This window comes from Anabrus simplex, chromosome 7, assembly GCF_040414725.1.
Source record: "Anabrus simplex isolate iqAnaSimp1 chromosome 7, ASM4041472v1, whole genome shotgun sequence".
NCBI classification, from domain to species: Eukaryota; Metazoa; Arthropoda; class Insecta; order Orthoptera; family Tettigoniidae; genus Anabrus; species Anabrus simplex.
In genome coordinates, this window is record NC_090271.1 from 69,635,182 (window position 1) to 69,644,188 (window position 9,007).

A 9,007-nucleotide genomic window follows, 5' to 3' on the forward strand; every position below is an offset into this window, starting at 1 on the left:
TCTCATAAAAGAATAAGACTTTACTTATTTAGTTCAGAAAATAATTTCAGATGAAGAAATTGATGCTTTGAAGATGAATGACGTCCACCGTACGTCAATGGTGATGTTCCATGGAGGATGAGCGACATATGAAATACGGCGTCGAGTTTAGTGCTTATATATGCGCTTCAACGTACTACAAACGTTAGCAGAGTGCTGGAACACGTTCTGCAGCGCTTGTAGTTCATTAAAAAAATACCAGGTAGCAGCATATGATTGGAACCTAATTCTATTATGATACTAAGTTGGTACTACCAAGGCAGCTTCAAAGCCACCTGGTCTTGTGCAGCCGACGGCTAAAGCCAATTTCCACAATTGATGTATTTGTTTCATTTCGCAATGATTAGTATGTATGTTGTGTTTCATAAATGTGTCATGGGGAAGGAAGTAGTGGCCTTGGCCTTAAGGTAGGTACCATCCTGGCACTTACCTGGAGGAGAAGTGGGAAACTAAGGAAAACCACTTTGAGGATAGCTGAGGTGGGAACTGACCCCCACCCCCACTTTCTCGTCCTCCACTACTCAGTTGACCTCCCAAGGCTGAGTAGACCCCCGTTCCAGTCCTTGTACCACTTTTCAAATTTCATGGCAGAGCCGGGAATTGAACTTGGGCCTCTGGGGGTGGCAACTAATCACACTAAACACTACACCACAGAGGCGGACATATTTACATATTAAAGATGCAATGAACAGATAGGCAAATATAAACAAGTAGTGGTAGTCTCTCTTATTGCTAACCTGCTTACAAGTTTTAAACTGATAATCTGTCATTTCCTGCTTTATAATCATAACATTCATGCTGTTTCTTTGTCATTTCTTACGCTTGCATCATCTTCATTTACTTTTTGCATTTTCGCTGTATGAGAGGATGGAATTTATCTTGTTATTTTCTTCATCATGAAAACTTTAGAAAGAAAGGAAACCACACATACAATATATAACAATACTGTTACAAAACCATGTGCATGTAAGATGTATGGACTTCTTTTTTGATGACTTTATTAATGTAGCTGCCAGACTCCAGCATCACATCATCACTTCTCCTGCTGAGGTCTTCAAAATTTCAACTCAAGTGAATATTTTTTAAACATTTAATAGATCAGAAAATCACTCAAATTCATAAATTACTTTATGACACCAACATCCAACTTCAGGGAAAGGAATGATATCCCAGCACTCATCAATGCAGAAATCAGAATTGTATTAACAGCATAGCCAACATGCAACTGTAAAGTTTCTAATTTTACACAATAGCGGTATACCTCTTCCAGTCTTAATAATTTATTTGGCAGAAATTTTAAAACTGTGAAAATGTTTGCTTTTCACCTATGATGTTTCCCAAACGTTTATGGGGTACACATACCCCCACCCACATCCCACCCTAAAAAAAAGGACTGCTTCCAACAAAGTAGTCGGTTGTACAGCAGCCATGCTCACTTCTCAGCACGCTGCCATCTGACATTTCCTGTTCCTCCATTATTTCTCAGCATTAGCGAGTAGCACCTTTCCAGATTCACAGTGATATATTGTCTGTTGGTCACACTGTTTAGACACATAATTGTTGGATATATGAACAGTAAAAAGGCTGGCAAGTGCTCATACCCAGCTCAGCTCTGTGGCATACCCTGTACTTCACCAGAGTTTATTTAATCTGCTTTGTTGTTTTAAGCACATTGCCCCAAATCTTACAGGGGTGAACTGGCCATTGAACATGATGTTACACTAATTTTCCAATAAAATTTGTTTACACTCCAAAACTGCAACTTAAATATCATTATTCATCTGAAAATTATGTTTATTTAGCAAACAAATATTGTTTACTACATCTGCAGGGCAGATCAAATATAAACGGGAATTAGTTTTTAAAAATTCATTGCATCAACCAAAAAAAAAAAAAAATACACATATAGAGATCACTTTTCTACATAGTGTCCTGCCTTCGAAACACATATTCTCCATTGGATAGGTAAGTTTTTGATGCCGTCCTGATAGAAAGAAGAGGTACGTGTGCGGAGCCAGTTTCACACGAACTCTTCTACACTTGCATCATCATCGAACCGCTGTCCTCCTAGGTCTTGAGTGGTCCAAACAAATGGCAGTCACTGGACTGTACGGAGGGTGTTCAGAGAAGAATGACATTTCGGATCGGTTGCTGGCGTCGCTTCTTGCGATACACAGCTTTTGTTTCATACAAAAGGCGACAGTAATAGGCTGCATTAATTGTCCTTTGTTCATGAAGAAAATCCATCATCAATATGCCTGCGGAGTCCTAGAAACCGGTTGCAAGCACCTTTCCAGCAGATGGGCATGTTTTGACCTTTTTTTGTAGCCCACTTATACACTTGAGCCTGCAAAAGTGCTTCTTCCCCAAACTGTGCGCGGAGCCATCTCAAATTTAGGAAGATTAGGTGCCCTCTTTTGTGAGAAATTTGATAACGATGTGTTGTGCAACAGACGTGTGGTCTCTTCGCTGCCACTCCATGCTTGCTTTGACTCTGGGGTGTAATGATGCATCCAAGTTTCATCACAAGTCACAATACAATGCAAGAAATCCTCCCCTTCCGACGCAGGAGTCTCTGACAAACTTCCTGGTGTAAAGTATTTTGTCAGCGTTTTCCGGGCTTGTAGGCTATGGTCCAGGAGCGAGTGAATGTCCTGACGTTTCACCGAAGACTGCGTTCGGCATTGTCAAGGGTTCCGACCGACTTCGATAGCGGCGAAGCTCTCAGACTCCAGCATCACATCATCACTTCTCCTGCTGAGAGCTTCGCTGCTATCGAAGCCAGTCGGAACCCTTGACAATGCCGAACGCAGTCTTCGGTGAAACGCCGGGACATTCACTCGCTCCTGGCCCACGGCCTACAAGCCTGGAAAACGCTGACATGATTCGTAATGCCGGCCGTGAAAGCCTCAATTGCTACATAAAGTATTTTGTTTCTGGTTGAGGAGACGAGGAACCTGGCAGACAATTTTCTGAAATGGAGTTCATCTCGGATGATGGTTTGAACACTTCTGTAAGTTATTCCTACGGCTAAAATGATTTGCAAAATTTTTATTCTCTGATCTTCACTAATAATGTCACGAATGATAACAATGTTGTCTGCAGTGATGCTAGCCGGCAGTCTCCTTTCATGACGTTCATTTTCCATAGCTTCTCATCTTGCCACAAATTTTTTAGTCTACCCATACACATGAGTCTGCGAAATTGGTTCCTCCCCAAACTGTGAGCAGAGCCGTCTCAAAATTTTGGAAGGTTTGGTGCCCTCTTTTGCAAGAAACTTGACAACGATGCGTTGTGCAAGAGACGTGTGCTTATCTTGCTCATTCGTGGCATACTGAAGCAGCTTAGTTTCCACCGTCATTCACATGCTAACCCCTTCTCCAGACACCTCCTCCAATACCCTGGCAAAGCCCTGCCTCAGAATTATTACTAACAGCAGCAGTACATTCAAATTTCCATTTATAATTGATCCGCCTTCGTACATCGAACAATGCATGTAATCACAGCACCCTCTCAAAATTGACTTCTTCCTTCCTGACCTTTCTCCTAGTTATCAGGAGTCAGCACTAATGTGGATTAAGCCTATTTTTACAACCATGTGCCCTTTCTGACACAACCCTATCTGGAGGGATATATTCAAAGTTGACTGTGCACCCAAAACTGTACTCCAGCTATCTGCATAGTCCCCACCCTCAATACTGGGGACAACGCCTCTCCCATCCAGCACACCTAGTTGTATAATGGTGGACATGCCCCATAGGTTAATTCCTAAATGAACAAAACTCATCAACAACTTCTCATCATACAAAGGCTTCAAACCCCTAATGAATTTTGATATGCCAACTTATCTAGCCTGTGCCCTATACCAGCACACTGAATGATAAGATGTTATCACGTAAAAATTACACTTACAGTTGATGATGCAATGCTAACCATTTGACATTCCAATATCTGTAGGCCATCTGTCTAGGTAGCAGTCATCTTGGTAGACCAAGGGCATTAATGACCTATACACTCAATGTGTTTGCTTCTTTTCATTGTTTATATTAATGAAAAATATCAACTCCTTTAGTTTTAACTTGTTCTTTCCATGTAGGTATCAGTATTCTTTGTATCTTACCTTAAATTGAGGTACAGTCACTGCCGTATATTTAAAAGGTAAATATCCGGGACACTTTACTTCTTAAAATTATGAAAAATAAAAGGGGGAATGAACATTATTTAACCTCCTTGTATTATATTTCAGTAAATATTAAAAATTAAAACCCTGAAATTTCAATGAAAGAACCTAACAAAAAACACTAATAATGCATAAATAAATAAATAAATAAATAAATAAATAAATAAATAAATAAATAAATAAATAAATAAATAAAGTAATAAATAAATACATAAATAAATGATATTACTGAGATATCCCTGCTCCATTTTCATCACAATGTGTCCTTGTGTAGGAGTATTTGCTTGAATCATGGATTTGTTGAAGTAATTTTTTAGTCTTAACCCTCACGCAGGCTTGTTTTTCATAATATGAGTGGGCGCACGATGTACTTTGTACACATATAAGGAATAGCAGTTTTTATGTTTCCAAGGTGAACATTTATGAGCGAAATCACAGTTTAAATTAACAACGATAGAATAAACTTATACGTACATTATATGAGCCAAACCACTGTTTAATCAACCAATAATAGTAATAAAATAAACTTTCATTATACTGTATCAGTATGTTGCCGCAGCTGACGGCCGACATGTTCATCTGGCCCAATGCTTTTTTGGAAGCACACACTGCACAACACCACTCTTTCATTACAATATAAAATGACATAGGCTATCAATAATGAGATAGTATCACTTATCTCCAATTTTCTTAGATCTGCACAGTTCTTGTCTTGCCCATTTTCAAGAACTGCTTGACACTTCTCACATTTTTGCATTGTTTTCACATGCCCTTCACAAAGTTAGCTATGGCCTGAGACACACTTTAAAGTGACAGAGGTATATTTTATCATCCACATGTCACACACCATCCTCTCTTCTTGGTATCAGGCTAATCAATTCTTTCAACCCATGGTTCTTTGTATTTCTTGTGAAAAGTTGCAGGAAGGAAGTGAAGGAATTTTAGCTCTTTGCATTAACTGAGACTTCATAAGGGAAAATGCTAAGTCTTTCAAGAATATCCTTCTCTTCATTTTTTGGATTTGCCTCATTTGCATGAAAACTGATTTGAGCACTGACTCTTGCTATATCCATTAGAGCATAGAATACAACCAAAGGCCATGTGCTTGTCATCTGTGCGACAGAATATGCACCACCCAGTTGATCCTCCCTTTGTTACACTGCAATCCAAAACTATCTCTGGTTTACCTGTAGCTTCGTCAACTGTTCCAGAATCGTGCATATTTGAAAGTAGTATAATTGCCTTGTTCTTTTTCGGTACATATGAAATTAACATCATATCTTCCAGGAAACCAAACAGAGAGGGATGGATAGCTCTATTATTCTGAGGCAAAACTTCTTGTGGGATGTCGCATTTGTTTTTTCTGAACGTACTGATGTATGTTAGCAACTCTTGGGGGGTACTCACATTACTTTAGGATCTGCCATACAGCCCCGTATGTAACATCACTTTCCATTTCACATTTCTGTCATGCAATTCATCTGTTGACCTCCTTCCCTTCAAAGGCCATGTACAGACATCAGGAGTTTGATTTCAAGTAATCAAAGGTGGAGCGGTGGTGGTGATTATTGTTTTAAGAGGAAGCAAAACTGAGCAACCATCCTCTGAATAACACTAATCAGAGAGAAAATATGGAAGAGATCCGACACTTCAAAAAATGAAGGTATCGGCCAAAGGAAGACAAGGGCCACGAAGGGCATGAAAATGAAAAAACTCCGTAGGCCTCGAAAACCTAATCCCGTCGGGGTCGGAAAAAGACAAGACCAATGGAGGTCGAATAGGATAGATGAAAGTGTGGAGCCTGGCACAAGTAAATGGAAGCAATGCCAGGACTCAGCTAAGGGCTCCGTGTTTGCCAATCCACGCTCTCAAGTTAAGATAACCTGGGGCCCCTTTCAGTCGCCTCATACGACAGACAGGGGATACTGTGGGTGTTATTCTACTGCCCCAACCCACAGGGGGTCAAAGGTGGAACAGCAGAGGAAATAAGCACTAGGTTACTGAATCTTTTTATCTGAAGACAGTTCTTCTTTGTCACTCGCTGGGCTGAGTGGCTTAGATGGTTGAAGCACTGGCCTTCTGACCCCAACTCGGCAGGTTCGATCCTGGCTCAGTCCGATGGTATTTGAAAGTGCTCTAATACGTCAGCCTCATGTCGGTAGATTTACTGGTACATAAAAGTACTCCTGCGGGACTATATTCCGGCACCTTGGCGTCTCCGAAAACCAAAAAAGTAGTTAGTGGGATGAAAATACAAATAACATTATTAATATTATTCTTTGTCACTACTTCATTGCACTGATTGACCTGTTGTATTCTAATGTAGGACCAAGAATTGTACAGTATGAATAACTTGTAGTAATGTCTCAAAATCTTTGTTTTTGTAGTTTATGTAAATCAATTACCCAAAAGCGTTAATGTGAATTGAAATTAGATTGATGGTATTTGCACAGTTATAGTTATTACGCAAAATATATGGAAATAATTCAATTCTTGCAATTCAATATCAGCTCCCAAGTCTGTGAAAGGTGTATTCTCTCCATACATCATCAATAAAGATGAAAGTGAAAATGCTGCAGCAGAGAGAAATATGATCACATTGAATGAGTATTTTGATGATGATGATGATGATGCTTGTTGTTTAAAGGGGCCTAACATCGAGGTCATCAGCACCTAATGGTACAAAATGAGACAAAATGGAATGATGCAATAAAAGTTCAAAATCCTCCACTAACCAGAATTCAAAACGTGAGGACGAAATGGATGGATATGAATTTAAAACAATCAGTGGAACCGATCTGCAATGCCTCACATTCAGAGAAACTGACTTGAAACAATAGTATTACTGACCAAGGGACTGCATCGAGAGCATAATACTGAATCGATGCTGCTTTTAGTCATTGGCACCTCATAATGGTACCTCTCGCTAGGAAAATAGAACCATGGTATTTGTCATGTTGCGGTACTAATCAAAAGTAGTGTAGACTCGTGGCATTTCACACAGTATGGTACTACTCACAGGTAATGAAATTCGCACATGGAATTCAGACCTATGGTGTTTCACACATTGCAGTGCCATTTACAGCTACCTATGGTGTTCATCGCATATGTGTACTAACCACTGGGACCTGCACTATCTCGTTGTGTTCCTCATATAGTGGGTACTAATCATAGGCAAGCCAGAACCATGGTGTCGCTCCTAAAGTGGTACTAATCACAGGTACAGTAGAAGTCGGCAACGCACTCTGTTGCTACTAATCACAAACCTATTTGGTACCTAACATAGTGGTACTACGCGTAAGTAAAAGCGGCCCAGGGTGTTCCCCGCGTAGTGGTACTAATCACAAGTAGTTTCACGGTTCTAAGACAATCATCCCTTGGTTGCCCCTTTTAGTAGCATCTTATGACAGGCAGGGGATACCGTGGGTGTATTCTTCATCTGCATCCCCACACCCCCAGGGGGTGAATGAGTATTTTTGAAAATAGTTTATCATACCTAATCTCTTAAGCAAGTCTAATATTTTTACAGATGGTATGGTGCATTTTTTCCTGCTGCGCTAAAACAGAAATAATAATTATTTTTTCATACAGTGTTTCATTCCAACCAGCTTGATTAAAGCACAGTTCAGGAGTACTGGGACATTCTTGAGCCCACAATGTAACAGTTATCAGTATTGATATTAACACTGATGCTTTCATTGTATTGTATTATGGCCAAACTTTGAGGAAGTTTCCAAATATGATGTCCTCATTTCACTTGCCAAATATTCATATTCTCATGACCAAACATTCAGGTATACAGCTTCTCATTCAATAATGCAGTTGATTGAGCAAGTGGCTGCGCGGTTTGTTACATTACCTTAATTAAGGCCATGGTCATTTCCTCCCTTCCCAAAGCTCTTTTCTATCCAATTGTTGCCATAAGACATATCTGTATAGTTTGGGACGTAAAGCAAATTGTAAAAATAATGCAGTTTATAATTCATATCATTCTATCATAACAAATCCCACTGTATCTCCATATGTATTTAATTTAAACTTAAATTATTACAAACCTTCTTGGACCATCTTACATAATATATTGTTGGCCTCTCTTTATGGGTGTAACTCAGTTTTAATCAATGTGGTTAGAAAAAATTAATTGATTTAACTAGGAGATGATGATTTAAGATGTTCAGTAAATCTTTAATGATTCCCATAAGCATATCCCATGCATGCACCAACATCACTAACTTGTTCTTTAATTTTCTCTTAAATACAAAATGAACACTTATAAGTGAAAAATATTGTTAATTTTTACAAGTATTTTATAGTGTTCTAGCCAGCGCTGCAGTGTAGGGACCCCGGCCCCGGGTTTGATTCCCAGCCAGAACAGGGATTTTTATCTGGAACTGAGGTCAGGTTGGAGGTCCACTCAGCCTATGTGATTACAATTGAGGAGCTATCTGATGGTGAGATGGCAGCCCCGGTCTAGAAAGCCAATAACAATGGCCATGAGGATACGTTGTGCTGACCACAAAACACCTCATAGTCTGCAGACCTTCGGACTAAGCAGCGGTCACTTGGTAGGCCATGGCCCTTTGGAGCTGCTGCACCATGGGGTTTAGCTTGGTTTTTATACTGTTCTAAGTGTTATCTTTGTGTCTGACAAACTGGAAAGCTTTAAAGATAATTATATTAACTAAGTTGACACTGAAAAGTAATGGCTACGTTCTAAACGCCTTCGCTACTAGCTGCTTGAGCAGCTTGCCATTGTTGTAGCCTAGCCATTTTTAAAAAGCTGCCTAC